Source organism: Rhineura floridana, chromosome 18, assembly GCF_030035675.1.
Source record: "Rhineura floridana isolate rRhiFlo1 chromosome 18, rRhiFlo1.hap2, whole genome shotgun sequence".
In the NCBI taxonomy this organism is placed as follows: Eukaryota; Metazoa; Chordata; class Lepidosauria; order Squamata; family Rhineuridae; genus Rhineura; species Rhineura floridana.
In genome coordinates this window covers 20,333,207-20,354,342 of record NC_084497.1, presented here as the reverse complement: position 1 = coordinate 20,354,342, position 21,136 = coordinate 20,333,207, and the positions used below count along the sequence as shown (strand labels likewise).

At 46.5% G+C, this 21,136-nt stretch overlaps 1 protein-coding gene across 7 annotated transcripts in view; it reads right to left on the bottom strand.

The window, feature by feature from the left end:
- CASZ1 (castor zinc finger 1) overlaps positions 1–21,136 on the bottom strand; it is a 416,252-nt gene that overhangs the window by 110,561 nt on the left and 284,555 nt on the right. The window lies entirely within an intron of this gene.

The following is a 21,136-nucleotide window of genomic DNA, read 5'->3' as shown; positions in this document are numbered from 1 at the left end:
TAGCAGTAGTAATGCTATTTATTCACAGTACCAGTACCAGTAGTAGTAGCAGTAGTAATGCTATTTATTCATAGTACCGGTGGTGGTGGTAGTAGTAGTAGTAGTAGTAAAGCTATTTATTCACAATACCAGTAGCAGTAGCAGTAGTAGTAGCAGTAGTAATGCTATTTATTCACAGTACTGGTGGTGGTGGTGGTAGTAGTAGTAATGCTATTTATTCACAGTACCGGTGGTGGTGGTGGTAGTAGTAGTAGTAGTAATGCTATTTATTCACAGTACCAGTACCAGTAGCAGTAGTAGTAGCAGTAGTAATGCTATTTATTCACAGTACCGGTGGTGGTGGTGGTAGTAGTAGTAATGCTATTTATTCACAGTACCAGTACCAGTAGTAGTAGCAGTAGTAATGCTATTTATTCATAGTACCGGTGGTGGTGGTGGTAGTAGTAGTAGTAGTAAAGCTATTTATTTACAATACCAGTACCAGTAGCAGTAGTAGTAGCAGTAGTAATGCTATTTATTCACAGTACCAGTACCAGTAGTAGTAGCAGTAGTAATGCTATTTATTCACAGTACCGGTGGTGGTGGTGGTAGTAGTAGTAGTAGTAGTAAAGCTATTTATTCACAATACCAGTACCAGTAGCAGTAGTAGTAGCAGTAGTAATGCTATTTATTCACAGTACTGGTGGTGGTGGTGGTAGTAGTAGTAATGCTATTTATTCACAGTACCAGTACCAGTACCAGTAGTAGTAGCAGTAGTAATGCTATTTATTCATAGTACCGGTGGTGGTGGTGGTGGTGGTAGTAGTGGTAGTAGTAATGCTATTTATTCACAGTACCAGTACCAGTAGTAGTAGCAGTAGTAATGCTATTTATTCACAGTACCGGTGGTGGTGGTAGTAGTAGTAGTAGTAGTAGTAATGCTATTTATTCACAGTACCGGAGGGAGAATGTTTTGTAGGTAAGACTTGGAAACAGTGCAATAAGGGCGGCCCTCAATCTCATCCACCTGAGCAGCCACAAGGCACAGAAAAGAACCGAGCATCCTTGTGAAAGGCAGGCCTGGACCCCTCCAGTGTGTTTGCCTGAGACAACTGTCACAGAGAAGCCAGCGTCCAAAGGCATTAGCACAAGAGCGACACTTTCCAACTCTGGCACCTGGCGTCGGTGGCAGTGGGGACTCTGCTCCAGCTCTCCTCCCTCTGTGCTTTTGGCTTTGAGATGTTTAGATGAAAATAAAAATTCATCTATCTGCTCACAGGGGATCCGGGTCTTGGCCCTTCTACCCTCCCTTTCCTGGTGCAGAATAATGGATGCAAAAGAAGTAGATCCCCCCTCCCCCAAGCATGTTATTTTCTGCATGAACACGTAAGTTTGCGAAAGGGACTTTTTTTCCCCTTTCCAGTCACAGATTCTTTAAAAAGGTTTATTTTAAAAAAAGAAAAAGATAGAAAGCTCCAGAACAGAAAGCACTGTTCAACGTTGTGTTTTTAGACGCCATTGGCCAAGCTCTGGACGAGGAACAGAAAAATAGTAGTAGTAGTAGTAGTAGTAGTAGTAGTAAATAATAGTAGAAGCCAAGAGCCCTGAAAATTAGGCTAACTGAAAAATCTCTCAATGAACAGCACAAACCTCATTCTCTTACAACAGGTTTGTGGCCCTTCAGATGTTGCTGCTGGCCTTCAGTGTGGCCACTGGTCAGGTGTGATGGGAATCGTAGCCCAGCAACATCTGGAGGATCACAGCTTCCCCGGCCTTGCATTTAAAGGAGACAGAATTGTGATGGAGGAAGCTAGGGGCGGTAAAGGTAGGTGACGGTCAGAGTTGTGATGGATGTAACCTAGGCACAGTAAAAGCAAGATACAGTCTAGTTCAGGGATGGTAACCTGTGGCCCTCCAGGACTCCCATCAGCCCAGAAACATCTGGAAGGTACCATGTTGGCCACCCCTACACTATACCCTCTCACAGAACATTAGAGCTGGAAGGTATATTAGAGGTCATCTAGTCCAACCCCAGTGTTAGTGCAGAGATCCTTGGAAGAACAGGGCCTGAAGGATGGGGGCAACTGTAAATTTAGATTTTAGATTGAAGCTTGGTTACCATGTTGTATTTTATATGTAGTATTTTATTCTAATTTGTACGTCGCCTAGAGTGGCCGCTGACCCAGCCAGATAGGCGACTCAGAAATAAAATTTTATTATTATTATTATTATACATGTACACAGTTTTCTAAAATGCACCCCTTTTGTCCTGACTCCAAAGAAACCATTCACTTGTATCCAGCAGAGACAAGGGGGCATGATGAGGAAATCCTGCAAGGTAAGAAGAGAAGACCCAGTTCCTGTTGCCCCCTTAAGGAAGATAGCAATTGCCACTCCTTGCATGTACCACGGCACAGGGAATAAGCAAAAGTACTCTTCACCTAGGATTTGTCTCATTCCCCCCTCCTTTTTTTTTTTTAAAGCCACCTTACCTTAGTGGCTATGCCTGCATCTTATGGCAGCAAGTCCCACAAGTTAGTTAAAGCATAGTACAAAGCCCTTTCTTGTGCCAGATCGGAATCTCTTGCCAAATACTTGTGTTAATTTATTGCATTTTTTAAAATCTCACCCTTCCTCCAAGCAGGGCCGCATTATGACTTTCGTGGGCCCTAGGCACTTTTGCCTTCTTGGGCCCCTCCCACCATAATAACTTTAAATACTTCAACATTTCATTTTTTTTCTGTTTTAGGCAAAATTTAATATTTTCGTGGGCCCTAAAAATTTCATTTTTTCTGATGTGAGAAAAAAATTAACAAGATTTTCTTCGACCCTAAAAGTTCATTTTTTTCTTCTGATTTTAAAAGAAATTAAAACATTTTCGTGGGCCCCTAAAGGTATCATGGGCCCTAGGCATTGTGCCTACTGTGCCTAATGGATAAATCGGCCCTGCCTCCAAGGAGCACAGGACAGCATACATGGCCCACCCTTAACTTATCTTAACTACCACCCTGCGAGGTAGATTTGGCTGAGAAATAGTGACTGGCCCAAGTTTACTGAGTACACTTGAACGGAGGTACCTCCGGTTCTAGTCACCCACTCTAACCACACTGGGGTCTCTCACTCAGTGACCCCCAATTTCCAATTATATGAGAGGGTGATAAAAAACAAAAAACCTCACTCCTCTCTGTGCCTGAGCCCAATCTGAGTGGGATTTCCACTGGGATGACACACTGTTGTTGCCATTGTCCTTTTTGACTTCTTTTTTTTTTTAAGAAGAGCCTATCATTTTGGGTCTATTGGGGAAAAATGTAATTTGAGTAGCTTGGGCACAGTGGCCAGCTGTCACTGGCAAAGCCAAAACTTTAAAGGCACAGAAGCCAAGAAGAAAACAAAACGTAAAAGCATCAGGATTTGGCCACGTTTGAAACAAGCTTCCTGGTCAGGAAAAACATGCTGCACAGACCTTCGCGAGATCGGGTGAGCTCAACTGAAAACTGACCTAACCAGAAAAGCATATTGAGATTTTTCCACTTTGATCAAATACTCCCAAAACATCATCCACTTATGTATGTGTTGGGGAAGGGCTGTGGCTCAGTGCTGGAGCACTGGCTTTGCAGAACGTCACAGATCCAATCCCCAGAATCTCCAGGCAGGGCTGAGAGAGACTCCTTCTTTCTGAAACCCTGGAGAGCCACTGCCGGTCAGTGCTGGCAGTCCTTAGCTAGATGGACTAATGGTCTGACTCTACAAAAAAACCTTCCTAACGGAAAAGGAGAGCAAGAAGGACATTTGTTTTCTAAAGTAGCTAATAAACATTTAATCTTTAGTGGGGTTCAATCAAAGGTTCTTGGGAGCAAACCCTCATGGCATTGCAAATTATGAAATTTCAACGGCAACTGAAATAAGTAACGGGGAAATCTCAGCAAGTTGTTTTTTTTGTTTGATTTAGTATTGCAAAAAGACCTGTTATGTTGAATACAAAATTGGTCTCAGGCTCGAGTTTGTATCCCAGGCCCATCTCATAGCTGATCTACATGGGTAGATAAATCACATAAATAGAGAGATTACTCAGGCTACCATTTCAGCCTGGGGAGACTGCAGGCTGGAATGTTCCTACACTTAAAATAATAATAATAATAATAATAATAATAATAATAATAATAATAATAATAATGATGATGATGATGATGATGATGTGTAAAGAAAATTAGAATGTTGGTTAGAATAGAGTCCTATTCCTGACATTCTAGTTTTCTATGGGAAAGGAGCTTTTGAAGTGGGGGTCCACTGAAGTGTGAATTCCTCCAGCCTCTGGTTTGTAACGGCACTGTCCCATGCAATTCAGAGGTTTGTGTAGATTGCTGGCCTTTAGAAGTGCTGGAATGCACCAGAACTCAAGCTCTGTCTTCTAGTCTGTGAAGCGTGGGCTTGACCACAGAGGGGGAGCATCAGGGATCAATGAGGAAAAAAGGGCCCATCTTAATCACAGCAGGAAGAGAATGCCCTAGAAATACATTAATACAAAACAGCAGCTATAAAGGGAGCGTCTGATCCAAAAAAATCCACTCCTAATGGGCATCTCTTGAAAGCGTTCTACCAGTCAGACCACTTGATGTCAGATTGCCAGTGTGGAGTCTGGGTTTCTCTGCCCAAATGTGGCCAATTCCTTAAATGAGTTTTCTCCTCCAGTGTGCTGCAAAAACGTTTTTCAGTTTTAAAATTTTTCCTCCAAGTTTTCCTTTTTCCGGCCTATCTGCCCCTCCTTCTCCCTTCTCTCAAGGTCACGGCGTTCATTTACACACTGAATATTTACTTAGCACTCTGGACTCCTTTCCCTGCACTCCCTGCAAATTTGTTTTCTGATAAAAAGTCTGGAGACAAAAAAAGCTACAAAACCCAGAACAGCAGCAAGGATTTTTAAAAATGTTTTTAAAAACACCTTGTCTATCTCATAATGAGGCAAAGGACAGAGACAGCAAAATTAACTCAGCTGATATGCATGGTGGATGGAGTGGGATCTGTAAACCACAAGACTGGGCCACAATTGAGGATGGACGGCTCTGTCCATTTTGGTTCTCTCAGTTTCTCAGATTTTCCATCTTAAATTCTGTTCTCCCTTTCTTTAAAAAAAAAAAAGCTCATGAAAATTCATCAGCATTTTGGTGTGAATTTCTCCTAATAAACACATTTTTCTATGCAGTTTTGAGTAATGTACACGTTTTTGTAAGCAGTTTTCCCTCATATCATGCATCTTTGTATGTTATTTTCACTAATACATTATTTTAATGCACACTTTCCCCTAACCTATGTGTTCTGGTAAACTCTGGTTGGTTGGAAACCTGCATCACAAAATGCGGATAAGCGTGAACGTAGAAGGATGGCTGTGCTTTGCTTTCTTTTAGAAAGTAAGAATTTGATAGATTCGCCTTTAAATGTGAATGGAACCGAATTTCTCCTCCCTCCCTAGCTACAACACTTTTGTTAAGCTTGAAGAGGCCACAAGACTCTCAGACTAGCCCTGCTGCCCACCCAGTTCCCCCCCCCCATCATTTTATCAGGGCTGCACACCTTGGATTTTGGGAACGCAGCTGCATTTTACCATCCATACGGAGGATGCAATCCAGAAATGCTAAGTGCCGTGTTAAGAAGACTCCATAGCTTAAGAGAGACTTACGTCTTTGGATCAACGCTCTTGTGTGCTTGCCTAAGATACTTATCTCTCCCTCATTCTCTTCCCCATTAACAAACCATCAAAGCACTGCACAGTCTTTTAATTAACATATCCTCAGGTCACCCCTGGGAGGACGAAGGCTGGTGCAGTTCTCCCCATTTTACAGATATAAAGCAAGGTAAGGTGATACCTAGAGATGTGAACACCTGGGGAAAAATATGGGGAGAAACTGTTTCCCCTCCCCCCAATTTCCCAGGATTTCCCCCAGTTTTTTTCTTATTTTTTCCCGTAATGCCGCCCCCCCCCCCCCAGTCTTCACATCTCTAGTGATACCTGGACCAACTTCCAAGTTTTATAGTGCTGCTGAATAGAGGGCCCTCCCCAAAATATTCCACTAATGTGAAAAGAGGACCTGCATTGCCCTCTGCCCCACACCTGCCCCACACTCTGATGGTGCCTCCCCACCATCTCCCCCAGCCCCAGCTGTCTAGTTGGCAAGAAACAGGAGGGCAAGAAAGCACATTCTGACACCGACTCAAACTGGGGAAGACGGGACCTCTCCTTGTCTCCACTGAGAGCGATATGGCCAAAAAGGAAGAAAAAAGAAATCGTCTCATCCCCCTTTGGGGCAATGACTTCCCCAAGAGCAGCAACCCATTTCCCCTCACAGACATGAATGGCAACCATTCACTTATGTGGGAGCAAATAAAATGGTTGCCCTCGGTGACACCTCCTTCCTCGTGCCCACAGCATCTGGGGCCATCTCAGTCTGCGTCCCAGACTGTAGCCAACTCACCTTTGTCCCATACAATTGTATGAAAACCACTGAGGAGCAACCCTGCTCCTATTTACATAGCCCCAAGTATTCACTCCCATGTCCTCATCCGTCCATTGGGAACGCCTAAGTGGCAGAGCACCTGCTTTGCACGCAGAAGGTCCCAGGTTCAATCCCCGGCACCTCCAAGTGGGGCTGGGAGGGACCCCAGTCTGGAACCCTGGAGAGCTGCTGCCACTCAGTGTAAACAGTACTGAGCTACAATGGTTATGGCACATTGCAATGTGACCAAGCCACTGACTTCATCAACATGGGAACTCTGTGGCTTGGTCACATTACAGTGTGACATAACCTTCAGAATGGGCCCTTATAAACAGAGGCCACAGTGGCAGCTTAAATTTTAAAAACCCAAAACTTTGCCACAAGTTTGTGGCAGTCACACACACACACCCCGTTCTCAGTCCCCTCTCGACCCTGACACTGACCCAGCTGCCTCCCTGGCTTGGGCCTGTTGCAACTCACTGCGCACACTGCCCTCCCTGCCGATACGCACATGGCTTTAATGTTTTTATTACCTGTTTGACTCGCTGCCTTATTGCTTCTCCCCTTAATGGGGCCGTAACCGTGGTAACAAGGAATAAACGGCCACCAGAAAATGAGATGATTAAACAGGTCACCCTGGCAAAACAAACTGCGTTTCCCTAAGAGGGATGCGGCTCTCTTGTCTGTGGGCGGGGGTGTCTGTGAGGGAGACAATGACCCACCAAGGCTCAGAGAAGTTGTTACCGATGGGCAGGTTTTGAGACTGGAAAGGCCAGCTGGTGTCTTTCAAGCGGCAGCCATTTTGACCTGTGGCGGGTTCTCAGGCTGCCCTACCACACAGATCAGGCCATTTTCAGGACGCCATTGTGGAGCCCCTCTATACGAGCATCTCCATCTGGACATCTTTACCATGCAAGAAACGGCCACTTTGTTGGCTTTGGTTCATTTTAGCCCTCCTCTGAGACAACTCTCAAGGCCACTGAGGGTCCCTCCAGACTGCAACATGCCATTGATGCAACAGTAGAGCATTCGTGGTGGACAGGAATGGAAGGATCTGCCCCTTTCAGTTCTCTCTGCCTCTAATTTTTCTAGTCTCCACAGTTCTCCACATTTCTGCAGCAATTTCTGGGTTTTTTTTAATTCAAAAAATCCGCATGAATATACTTCAGTATTTTAGTGCAATATGATTCTAATAAGCATATTTTTGTATGCCATTTTGACTAACGTACAATTTTTGCAAGCAATTTCTCCTAATACAATGCATTTTCATATGTTATTTTCACCAACAAATTCATTTTCATGCACACTTTTACCATATATATGCTTTTTTTGTAAATATTGGTTGGTTGGAGAACTGAAGCACAAAATTTGGATAAGTGAAAATTCCAAAGGACAAGTGTGTTTCAGTTCTCATGTTGGTTTGGGAAGTGCGAATATGATAGATTTGCCTTTAAATGCAAACTGAATTGAATTTCTTTCGCATCCCTAGTGGTGGATTCGTACTGAACCATCCACACATCATTCCACTTTATTCCCCCCACTCCCCACTGCATGATTGCCATCTGGAAAAAGTGGGAAATGTTTGTGACATAAAAAGTCAGCAGGAAGCTACAGGACAGGCCTCAATACCATCATGAGCACAAATCATCATGAATGCAAAGTCAAAAAGATGTCTGGGTGAGGCCCTGAGAAGCAGTTTGAAGGCGGGTACATGCATCTTTGAAAACAGAAGGGGGAAAGGAGTATAGGGTACTGATCCTGGGAGAAAAGGGGCCAATTGCTTCAGCAACTCGATGGTGTGGTCCAAGACAGGGATCATCTTGGGAGCATCTGGGTGGTTTCACAAGAACATCTGCCTTACGAGCTTTTTACATCTGGTCACCATTGAAATCTCTTGAAATCGTCTACAATGCATTTCCTAACATTTGCGCAAGGAGAGGTAGAAGATGACCAAGGCAGGCGTCACGCCGCAAGGGCGTTCAAAGATTTAAGTCTTTAAAAAATTAGGCTGGCATGAAGACTGCCAGTCAGGGACACCTGAGAGGGGTTGGGGAAAACAGTATTAATATCGCGGCTGGGCCAGCAAAATGCCAACACTTCGTTTCTACTGTCATTCACCTACCCACCTCCATCTAGAGAGTATGGAGGCCAAAACCAGTTTGGAGCACCCTCTGTCAATCACAGGACTTGGCTGGCTGGCACATCTTGCGGCACAAAATGTTCTTGCGAAAACAAAGCAAAATAAACGACAAAAAGAGAGAGAAGAGGAATAAAGCAAACAAGCGACATCACAAACCGTTGTCCTCCAAAGAGTCCCTGAGTACCTGCCAAGTTCCAGATCCGGCTCCTAACTGCCTCAAAAGTTGATGAAAAAGGTCCCAGTATGGGAGGGGGGCAGGGGGGAGAAGAAGAAAAGGGGGGAACAACAGGCACTGACAAACCTGATGGGCTTAGCATGGTCTCAGCATAGTCTAAGTACTAGAAATCTGGATGTGATCTGGAAAGAATCCAGGGCTGATTCTCATTCGTGTACACACTGCTTGAATTTTCAATGCTTTTTATTGAACATTAATGCGTGAATTGACTTCACCAAAACTGATTGTGCGGGAGGTGATGATCATAGCTGGCAGAAAAAGAGAGAGTAATCTGCAGCAGCTGATTTAGAAATGTTAGTTACCACTTGATCCTAGTGTCATACGTAGTAGTAACAATAATAACTGCTGTCATTATTTATCAAGTGCTAACCACCACCACACCATGGTGACCACCATTATTTACACCTAATGTGCAAGATACCAGGTTACAAATTATGAGCCTGCATATGTGATAGAGTCCTTCAGGCAAGCCACTCATCTTTCAGCTTTAGGTCCCCATCCATAAAATGGGAACAACAGTGACCTTCCAACTCAAAACTCAAAGCTGTTCTAAGCAACAGTGCAGATGCTGAGATGAGAGAAGCGCCCTTGCTGTTCCTCAAATTCCTTCTCAGTCCACCTCCCACATTTGAGGAAGCAGGCTGTTGATCTACAAAAGCTCCACCTGCAATGAACTACGTTGGGCCTTGTCAGGGTATCAGTTTACAGAGCAATATATGCACCCATTGGTACCCATTTGCTGCAGAGGGATCCAGAGCTTCATTCAAGGGACTGCTGCCAGTGGTGGGGATATCACATTTCCTCAACACTCACATCACAGGATCTGTCAATGGGAAAGTGCTGTTCCCTCTTCCAGCCACCAGACTGGAACCCTGTGTTGCAACTGAGTGTAGAATGGGGGTGCTGCAGGTACCTATTGGACAGTGCCTGTGAGGTCATCAGTAATAAGCAACACCCTACCTCCTCTCCAGCATTTTGTGAAACTCTGTTCAATTAAAAATGTTTCATTAATTATTAGCACAGTAATTCTTTAGAGACTAACCACTTCCTTGCAGAAGCGCTGTAGCACTCTTCTTTTTTTTAAACTAGTGTTAAACATGAGTAAAGCTTCTCCCCAATCCTTCAGAAATGGCAGGGCAATACAAGGACATTTCATGCCTATTTAAAAACAAAGGACTCCCCCCCCCAAATCTCCCAATGCTTTATATGATTGTTCAGTAATGGCACCTTCAAACTCCCACACTATGAACTTGGCATTAGATACGCACCTGGAAAACAGTTTATTTTGCATATGGAAGCTTGCAATAGTTGGAGCGAATTTGTGTTCAAACAGCTTCACTCCCTGATCTACTGGCACCCCTCAGTTCAAAGAAGAGCAGGGGTGTAGTCGTCCAGGGTCTCAGGGGGTATTAGACCCTTTACTTTTTTGGGAGCAGGGTCCCAGCAGGGTCCCTATGTCTTCAGCATTCTGAGAGATAATCATCATGAAAGGAGAATGTGTTAGCCACTGAGAAGAGTCGTCTAACATGCTTCCTTGCCCTTTCCTACTGATTGGAGCCAATCAGAGTGAAAGGAGGTGAGTCAGCCATTGAGAAGACTCTTCTCAACAGCTAACACTCTTCCCTTTCATGCTTATTGGCTCCTAGGGATATCTGTTGTTGTGGAAGAAGGCATTAATAACGATCTCATTCTCAACCAGGAACTGGCCCAACTGACCCATGCCTCTGTCCACAAGAGAAGACAGGTGGAGGAAAGAACCCCCAGTGTGCTGGACTCCTCTCTACTCCTCGCTATGTACCCAAAACCCAAATGAAAGGGGGGGAAAGACTGCATCTTCTTCACTTGTTGGAAGCTCCTCTCTCTTTTGGGGTGGGGCTTGGCCAGCATGAACAGCAGCTAGAAAATCGTGAGGGGAGCCACAGTAGTGCTCAGGCTTCTTCTCACGCACACCCCTAACTTACAGGGGGTGAGGGCCCCCTAAGATCATCCATTTTGAACAAGGCTACGATTAACATTTTGAGCATGGTGTGCAGTGATACAAAGGTGCAGGGGAGTGTGTGCACATACCGCACACATGCGTGGGCACTTTACTGTTTTGCCCTACTGTTGCGCACGGGCACGTGTGTGCAAGAGGCGCCCTGCATGCCCAAGACCGCTGGGATGAAAATGTGCGCCCTCCATTCTTCTCCGGGAAATGCTAGCAAGTGGGAACATTAAGACAAGAGTCTGCTTGCCTTGACAATCACTCGAAGGAAAGCACATTCATTGGCATGAATCATCACTCCTCACCCGCACACACACAGAAAGGGGGAGCATGTGGCCAAGCCCCTCCTCTGTGGCACAGAACCCCGAGGGGGAGCTGAGTCTGGGGTGCCCTGGCATCCAATCACATTCCCCGCGCTGCGTCTGAGCTCCCAAAGCTCCTTCCCTCCGCCCTCACGCCTGCAACAGCTCTTTTGGCTTTTATCCTGAGCATGAAACCGCCTCGGGATTGGAAACTCAAACTCCTTCCCAGCCTTGGGAATTCTCGCTCGCTCACTCACTCTCAACAGCTGACACAGGCTCCGGTTGGCTCAGGGTGCCGGGGTGCCCATTCCAGGCCAATTCCCAAATCCTGCTGAAACGCTAACCCAGCAGCAGCAACGCCTCTAGGAAGCTTTGAAACCTTCAGGACCATTGCAAAGCAAGGACCTTCCAAACGGGGCAATTTGAAATCAACAACAACAACCACAACTGTCTCCTTTATGACTGTTATTCATCACAACGCGTCATTTGCACTGTGGTGTGCAAAGTGTCAGGTGCCGGCAGCCCACGTCACTGGAATCCAGCTGGGCGTGGCCAGGGACTAAAGCCTCGGCTTCCCCAGCAACCTAGGAGGCCTGGGAAGGTAGTACCTCCTTACCAGATTGTATTCCTTCATGGAATTCTTAGCCCTGGTTGGCTCATGTCCCAGTTTTCTAGCTGGCTGGGAGCTATGCAGAAGCTTTCTGGATTAAGCCAGACCTGACCCTGAACGATTCCTTATTGGTCTGGAGCTACCAAAATCCAGTCTCTGTTATGAAGTCTTGGGGTGGTGGGGAACCAGCCACAGTTCCCTAACTGTAAAGTGGGAACCACAGTGGCCTACCCTGCCAAGCACGCTGTGTGCGACGTAAGCACTGTTGAACAGCAGCAGCCACAAAAAGACAGCATGTTCTGCAATTCTGCGACTACGCACTGCAAACGCGGCAACTGTAAAAGCAAAGTGCTCTTCCTGAAGCTCCATGAGGCTGCTGGTTTCTCTCTAAGCTCTATGCAGCTCCCCGTTATGCCAACAGAGTTCCATACAAGCCACTCAATACCACCTGTGCAGCCACAGCTTCTGATAACCCAGATCACACCTGGTTACTTGAAGCACCCCTTCGCTGCTCCACAAAGAGTCCCCCCACATGCCCTGGGAGGGGGGTTCACACCACTGCTGCTGTTAGTCCAGGATCTGGCACTGCGTGCAGAATGACCCAACATCTCCACGTGCGGTGCCCACCTCCTTGCTTTCAAGCCTGCCGTGCAGGGGTGTATCCAGGATGTGGGCATATGAGGCAGCCTCGATGGGTCACTGGTGCAAACCCAACGGCTAATAACTTTCCCTCCTTTGCTGCCCAGCTGCCACACTCCTCAGGGAAGGGTCTCCATCCCAGGAAGTCTTCAATCCTAAAAATTAATGTTACCTGTCTTTGAAAGCTCCTTCCCTCCCTCCCCCTCCCCCTGCCCCCACCCCCATTACTTCTCTCAAGGGAAATCAGTCTAAAAGGGGCTAATGGAACAATGTCCCCTCTTTCTTCTTCTCATTCTTTCCCTCTCTCTCTCTCACTCTCTCTTTTATTAGCATTTGTGGAATTTATTCCCAAACTCTCCTAATCTTTCGTACACAACCATTTGATTTGCATAACCCAGCCCCCTCTCATAAAAACTGGCTGCTGGTTTAATTAAAAAATGTAAATTTGCTGTCATCTCGGGGCCTGGTGAATTAGGACGACATTGGCATTTTTTATTGCTGAAGACGTCCAAATTGATCCGGTCCGCAGTGAACCGGAGGGGTGTGCATGGGGGGGGGGGGCGCGGGCGTGTGCGGCCAAACAGGATAGCGACCTGTGGGCTCTCACTGGATAAAAACCACATTCATTACCCCCATCCCTCCTCCTCAACACACAGACTTGAGGGTACCCAACGTGGAAATGAGAAAGCGTGGATGCCTCCCTGACCACATCCTGATCGGCAGGCTGCTTTGATGATGTCACCCCTTGGGAGCTGCCAACCTGTCTGGTGCCTCAAGATGACAGGACCGTCCTTCCCCCTCTGCTCCCATTTCCCACTGAAGAATGCCAGGATTGGTATGATTCAAACTTGGGATTCCCAGAACTGAACATTGATTAGGCCCTGCTTTATTAAAAGGGGAGAGCATGAGTCAAGGGGACCAGTGCTCTCAGGGGGAACAAGAAGGGGTTGGAAGGAAGGTGAAAAGTACCTCTCCACATTCTCTCCCTTTATTCCCAAAGCCCAATGCTGACTGGCTGGCTTTCTTTCTCTTCTATTTTATTTATTTATTAAATTTATATCCCACCCTTCCTCCCAGTAGGAGCCCAGCGCTGCAAACAAAAGCAATAAAAACACTTCTGGTTTTAAAAAGCAACAGTCAACTTTCTGGCCACTTTGGAGGAGGAACACTCAGAAAGAGAGTGTCACTCCCCTCTGAAAATACTGGTCGTCTGGATCTCCCAGGCAAGAACCTGTGACGGGAGGCTACTCTTGGAAAGAGGAGTTCCTCTTAGCTTCAGAAATCCACTTGGAAATGTCACCCTTGCTCATCTTTCAGCTGAGGCTGCCTTCCTATTGCCCTGGACCAGAAAGGATCTCTGAATCATAAAGAGGAAAAAAGGGCCCTGACTGAGTCAGCCAGAGGTCCACCTCATCCTGCAAACTGAGGTCACTCTAGCGGTATATAAATGCTTAATAAAGACATAGAAAATTGTGTGAAGGTGGACTCTGTCTTGCCAGTCTGGAAATTAAAGTCTATTCGCTTCCCTGGATGAGCTTATTATGTTCTAGTAAGGTCATTCGTGCTACATATTCAGACAGCGGTAAGGTAGTTAAAAAGAGTGGGGGGGCGGGGATGATGCCTCCCTGCCTGATATTTTTTTAAAAAGACCTCTAAAGTCAAAATGAAACAACCACTCAGGATGCACTGACACCAAACAGAGACCCTACATAATATCACACCTAAGGGGCAATGTCCTCAACCATGTCCCATCACAATCCCTTCAAACCAGGAGTGGGGAAACTTTGGCCCTCCAGATGTTGCTGAGCGACAACTCCCATCCTCCCTGACCATTGGCCATGATTGCCGGGGCTGATGGGTTGTGGTTCAGCAACATCTGGAGGGCCAAAGGTTCCCCACACCTGCTTCAAACCAAAGGAGAATGCCCTCTTAAGGTGCACCAATTGTGCATCAAGCTCAATCAGCAAGGGCATGAAGAGAATCATTTTAAGTTCCCAGTAGCGGCATTTCCATTCCTTAACAGCTCAACGAAGTCTGAGCTTCAGCTTCAACACAATCTGGGCAGTTTGGGAGAAGTAGGGCTTCATTTTTGAGCAGTGTTTCTTATTTATTTAGTTAGTTATTTAGTTATTTATTTAGTTAGTTAGTCATTGAATTTATTAGTCGCCCATCTGGCTGGCTGTCCAGCCACTCTGGGCGACGTACAAAATAGGCATACAATACCTAGACATTAAAAATCTAAAAACAATGAAGATAAAATCTAGCCAACCCCAAAAGCCTGCCTGAAGAGCCAGGTCTTCAAGGCCTGGCGGAAACTCATCATGGAAGGGGCATGGCGGAGATCATTTGGGAGGGAGTTCCATAGGGTGGGAGCCACAACTGAAAAAGCCCTCTCTCTAGTCCTCAACACACACACACACACGCAGATTCCATCATGTTGTAATGCACTCATCCCAAAAAGGTGGATGAGGAGAGAATGGATATAAACAATAAATCATTCCGGGGGGGGGGGAATTTAAGGGAGAGAATGAGAACACAAGTTATAAAAGTAAATGCAATATATGCCTCCCTGCTTATGACCTGGAGCCAGCTTACTGCTTACTGACAGTCCCAGAACACCCTCTGACCTCTGTGCTATGGAAATTCTCTTTTTAAGTGGTGGAAGAGAACAGCATTAAACTCATAACTTTGGATTTCGTATTCCAGCCTTTCAAAATAATAATAATATAAATACCAGACCATACACACCTCTCCACAAGGCTCATAATTTATACAAAAGCTTCCCTGCACTCAGCCCAAACCTCTTATGTGTTTACTCAGAAGTAAATCCAGCTGAGTTCAAAGCAGAGTTAGGCTACAACTATATGCATACTTCCTTGGGAGTAAGGCCCATTAACACAACGGGACTTACTCTGGAATAAATAGGCATAGGATTGTGCTGTTACGGCACAATCGTATCCTTGAAATCTCCCAGTGGAGGGGTGTTATGATCTGTCAGAAGCCATGCTATCCCAGCAGGCTATGCCGCAGCAATGGCAGCTACATTGATGGAATAACATCCCCCACCCATCCCAAAAAATAGCTGCAGAGGTACGCTGATGGAACAGACAAAATTGGGCAGAGTCATAGGTAGGAAGTGGGCTGCGTCGGGAAGGAGCATATCATAAGAACATCAGAAGAGACATCAAGCCAAGGGCCCATCTAGTCCAACGTCCAGTTCTCTCAGTGGGCAGCGAGATGCCTCTGGGAAGCCCCGCAAGCAAGGCCTGAATGCAACACAACTCTCCCCACCTGTGATCCCCAGCAAATGGTACGCAGAAGCATCCTGCCTCCGACAGTGGAGGTAGAACATAGACTTGCCCTTCATGAATTTCTCCAAACCTCTTTTAAAGCCATCCACGCTGGTGGCCATAACTACACCCCTGACAATTAGCCAAGCTGGCTGGGGTTAAACGTAAGACCGTAAGGAGAGCCCTGTGGCTGGATCAGGCCAAAGGACCATCTAGTCCAGCATCCTGTCCTCACAGCTGTTGCCCCCATATCCTCCCCCACTTGTGATTCCCAGCAACTGGCATTCAGGGACACCCTGACTCTGAAAGTGGAGGTCGGGCATAGCCATTGTGGCTAGCAGCCATTGATAGCCTTCTTCTCCTCCAGGAATTTGTCTAATCCTCTCTTAAAGCCCTCCACATTTCTGGCTGTTGCTACCATCACGCTGGATCGTATATGGTTCCAGTTCAAGACACAGCATGGCTCACTTGCTCTCTACCCTCATGCCATGCACACTTAGACCTCATAAGAAGGTAACTCTGGAGAAAGTGCCCTTTTCACACAAAGGGGGCACTTTGCGCAAAACAGCCTGGCCTCAGGGCAGACATGGGAATGAGCGAATCCTCCTAACAGTTCTTCACTTAGAAACCCAACAGACAGTTCAGCGCTTCAGACACCCAGCACCCAACAAACAAATCCCCCTTCAACAACAAGGCGGGCCAGGACAGTGCTGGTAAGCAAGGGAAGTGGGCGGCTGTGATATAAAGTACAACTGCTCCACCGCTCTCCCCTTTGGTCACATATTGTGTCTTGTCTGAACTGAATTGGTCTAACACAGGGATGGGGAACTCTTTTCCGGCTCGAGGGCCGCATTCCCCATTGAGGAACTTTGCAGGCTGGTTGTGAGTGGGGCCAAAGACCGAAGTGGGTGGGGCAACAGAAGCCTATTTTGGCATTACGTGCTATATAAATGAATAAACAATCATTAATCAATGACATATTCGAGGCACACAAAAGTCATAGGCTTTCTACGCACACACACACACACACATCAGTTCAAGGTCACATTTCAGCTAGGCAAAAGCACTCTTGGAGCATACAGACCAGGGGCAGCGATGGGTGTGGCCTAGAGGAAAGGGGCGGGCCCAGAGAAGACTCCTGAGGACCAGACAGAGGTCTGCATTCTGCCCTCCCCACCTCTGCTCTACCACTCTTGCCCTCTAACAGCGGGACACCCCCCCTCCCTGTAGCAGTACCTGGAAACCGGGAGGAACAGGAGCACTGGGGGCAGTGCCACCTGCATGGGGTGCTATGGGGTCGCCTTGCATGATGTGATGCAGTGGCTGTGCTCGGGGAGGGGTGCCCTCACTGATATGAATTCACTGGCTCCCTCCTTATGGGGATGTCATCGCCAGCACGATCCTGTGTCATTTCCCCACTGATTTTGCATTTCCTAGTTCTGCATTTTCCTCTGCCTCCCCACCTTCCAGGCAGACAGTGCACTGGATACCACAGTCATTCCATCACGAGAGTGACTGGCGTATCATAATATAAGCACAACACTGCTTGGTTAGTCTCCTACAGGAGACTCTCACTCTCCATAGGCAACCAGTCATGTTTCTTTCAGCATCAAGCAATACACCACCAAGGCCCAAATATAAGCAAGAGAGATGGCCATCAATTGTGAACCAATTCCGGGGGGGGGGATCATTTCCAAAGAACAGCCCCTCAAAATGAGTTGAATTCTCTCCATGTGGGCAGAGAGGGAATTGCTGGGGGGGGGCAGAGGGGAACAACCCACCAAAGCTGAATTCTATATCCAAAAGAATGAACTCTGCAGCTTGTATAAATTAAATAAATGTGCTTAATTTGTATCATTTAAGTGAGGCATTGAAGCCCCACCCCATGGCCAATGGAAACTTTATACTGGCTCACCTGCGGCTTTTGAAATACCCACAAAAATTGTCCATAGATATTGACAGCATCACTACTAGGGCCTAGAAGTTTGTCCTGCTTTTGAATGCAAGATGAATTCTGCACAAAAGTGACACGATTGTAGGGAAAAACGCAAGCATGCACCCACACGCCAGGAAACGGTGGCGATTTTGTTTGAAAACTACACATCTCTGTCTGCTGTATATTGATGTAAGCGTTACAAGAAAGAGGCCCAGGCCACCAGAGGATTCTGGGGCATGGTCTTGGAGGCGCATGATGCGGCAGCCTTGTTGAAGCTAAGCTGGACTGGTCCCAATCAGGTGAAATATAAATCCGCTATAGCAGAAAATGCAAACAATAAATATGACAGAAAATGATCTTCCTTGCAGAGGAAAAAGTAGGGGAATGTTCATAAAAAGAGTGTGAAATGGCACAGAAGAACCTCAGTTACCTCTACTGAAGTACCCAAACCTCTGACCGGTATGTGCAAAAATTAAGCAATGCCCAAAGTGCAGATCAGCATGCTGCAAGACCAACAGTCCTCCCAATTGTGACTCTCCTGCCTGGCACCTAAGCTAAGAGGTACAGCTAAAAGGGTAGTGAGAGACCTTGTGTCACAATGATTCAAGGAGATCAGCAGGTCCCCAAAGAGAGAGAGGGGTGCAGATGGAGCAAAGCCGTTGACCTCAGAACACAACAGGCAGGTTCACCCATGTGCACTGCAAATGCTGATCGAAACACAATTCCCCAGATCCTAATTTGCAAGGTTTAGCCCACATCCTAGAATTCCTTGCACAAGTACCGAAGATCTATGCCTCTAGTGTGTGGAAGGGGGACGCGCACATGTGCTGCAGCTCACGTGATGGAGGAGCCACCACCGTCAAGGAGCTCAGCTGGCCATGGCTCAGTGGTAGAGCACTTGCTTTGCATGCAGAAGGTCCCCGGTTCAGTCCCTGACGTCTGCGGGTAGGGCTGGGAGAGAACTCTGTGTGAAATCCTGGAGAGCCGCTGCCTGTCAAGTGCAGACAATATGGAGCTACATGGACCAATGGTCAGGCTTAGGATAAGACATGTTCTCATGTTTAAGAGAAGGGCCATTGCTCAAAGGCAGAGCACCTGCTTTGCTCGCAGAAGGTCCCTGGTTCAATCCCCGGCATCTCCGGGTAACGCTGGGAAAGACCCCTGCCTGAAACCCCAGAGAGCTGCTGCCAGTCAGTGTAGGAAATCCTCAGCTAGATGTCCACTGGTCTGACTCAGGATAAGGCACTTCCTTCTGAGTTTGTTGTCGGGTGCCAAGGGCGACTGCCACAGCAACAGACCAAGAGGGAGTCCTTCTGACCTTATTCCACCAAGGAGAGTTTGTTGGGCGAAAGACGATAGCTCCTGCCAGCAGGGGGTGCTGACTTCCCAAAGTGGGGGAATTGAAGAGGCCTTGGAAGAAGGTTGCAAAACATAACACAACATCATTCCAACCCTTGATCATTATTTTTCTCCTGTAATACCTTGAAACTAGGGCCAAAGGAGGAAGTCAGTTTTCTCCCCTTAAAATGAAGATGTCCAACTCCCTACGAAAAACATCAAAAGCAAAAAATAACAACAATAACAAAAGGAAAGGGGGGGGGACTCTCAGCCACATCCTTAACAGGAACGTATCAAGCCTACGCATTAAAGCCCTTGACCTAATAAAGAACAAAAACACGCCCAAGACTGGATCGTTCCAGAACCAAACGTTTCAAAACAATGCACATTAAACCCTTCCTGATGCTTTTAATTCCTGGTATAATAAACTAATAATTAAATAAGTTTGCTTTTAAAAACATAAAGACACACACACACACACACACACACACACTATTTTAAACCAAAAATAACAGGTGCAAAGTTGAGGCCAGTCAATCATCAACCATTTTATTACAATCTTATGCCTTATGAAATAAATATTGCAGTAATGGTCTCAACCATGTTGGTTCACTGAGCGCAGGGTGGTTTGGTGCGTGGATAACTGCTGTTCTTAGTTTTTAACTCTGTGGGTGGGTGGGGGGGTTCCATTGCGATAATAAAACTGAGACCATGCTTAATGCAGATTAGTTACTCCTTAACATCATTTAGCCTCCAATTCGCACTCACACGGGAGGTTAAAAAGGGGTAAGATTGTGAACACTCCCAGACCCCTACACAGGCCACCAAGTGTGAAGTGTCAGAGTTAGGGACAGCAGACCAGACAAAAGGAGGAGGTTCATTTATGCAAAATGAAAAAGAGTGCCATTTCTGCATTATGTGGCACAAATCCAGTCTCAGGCAAAATAGTTTGGGACAGTCCGCCCTGCTAGGTGATTCCTGTTTGTTTGCCTATTCCAGAAAAGGGGCTGTGAAAAGCAATCCCAAAACACATTCTGAGTTTCAGAAAAGTCTCCAAACATGAGCAAGCCTCAGGAGAACACGAAAACCACACTTTGGGGCATTAGTGGGCTGTGACGTCTCAGGCCTAAATCATTCCTTCAGATTCAAACCACTGATGTAAGGCCATGGATGCCCCTGCACCACCACCCCATTCGCCATAAACTCCACCCCAGACGGGGCCGTGGGAACCTCAAATGGCAGCAAACTTCTCCCCCCTCCCCCCGGCTCTGTCGTGGCCTGTGCAACCCTATCCTGGTGTGTCCATTATGTGTCCCAGAAACAAAAGTGTGTATGGGGGGGGGAGCTGGAGAACACATGGGATGCCCCCTATAAATCTCACATGGAAAGGATGAAAACAACTCAGGCAAGGTGCGAGTAAAGAGTGTGTGTGTGTGTGTGTGTGTGTGTGTGTGTGTGTGTGTGTGTGTGTGTGAGAGAGAGAGAGAGAGAGAGAGAGAAAAGCTCATTAAATGTAATAAGCAGCCTCCTCATCCGTCACCAGCTTGTCCCAAATAAATTAAAATTCCTTTTCATTTAGACAGCACACCGGGAACCTGACAGGCAACCTTTTACGGACAGGATGAAGTGTATGTGTGTGGGGGGGAAGCTTAAAGAAAGAGAAAAAAAATTAATTAAGAGGAGAGGGAGAAGAATAATATTTGGAGAGGAAAAGAAATGTACAGTCATAATAAAATCCATGTAAACTTCCTCCTCTTTTCGTTTTGGTATGCTTTTCTCCCCCCCCCCCAATGCCTTGGGGCCTCACACAACACCAGGCTCTCAATAGCAAAATCCAAACAGATCCCAGATCTCAGAGAGAGAGAGAGGAGAGAGACCCTCCTAGGCGCAAAACTTTCTTTTTACCCTCTCTAAAAAGAATAACCCAAGGTGGGGGGGTAGAGAAGAGGAGGAGGAGAAAGGGAGCAACTTCCGTAAAGAACCAAAAGAAAAGTGAAACAATATTTGTACCTTTGCACCTGACAGCAGCCCACCCCCAACCCCTAGAGCCAAATGAGAAAAGAAAAAAGTCTCATCCATGACATCTCTCAGCAGATCTTTTAAAAACCTTTAGAAAGTTAACATATGGAACAATTTAACAACACAAACGGCCTCGGTCTCTTTTGACTCCTCCGAGTGACAAGCCGCCCATCACT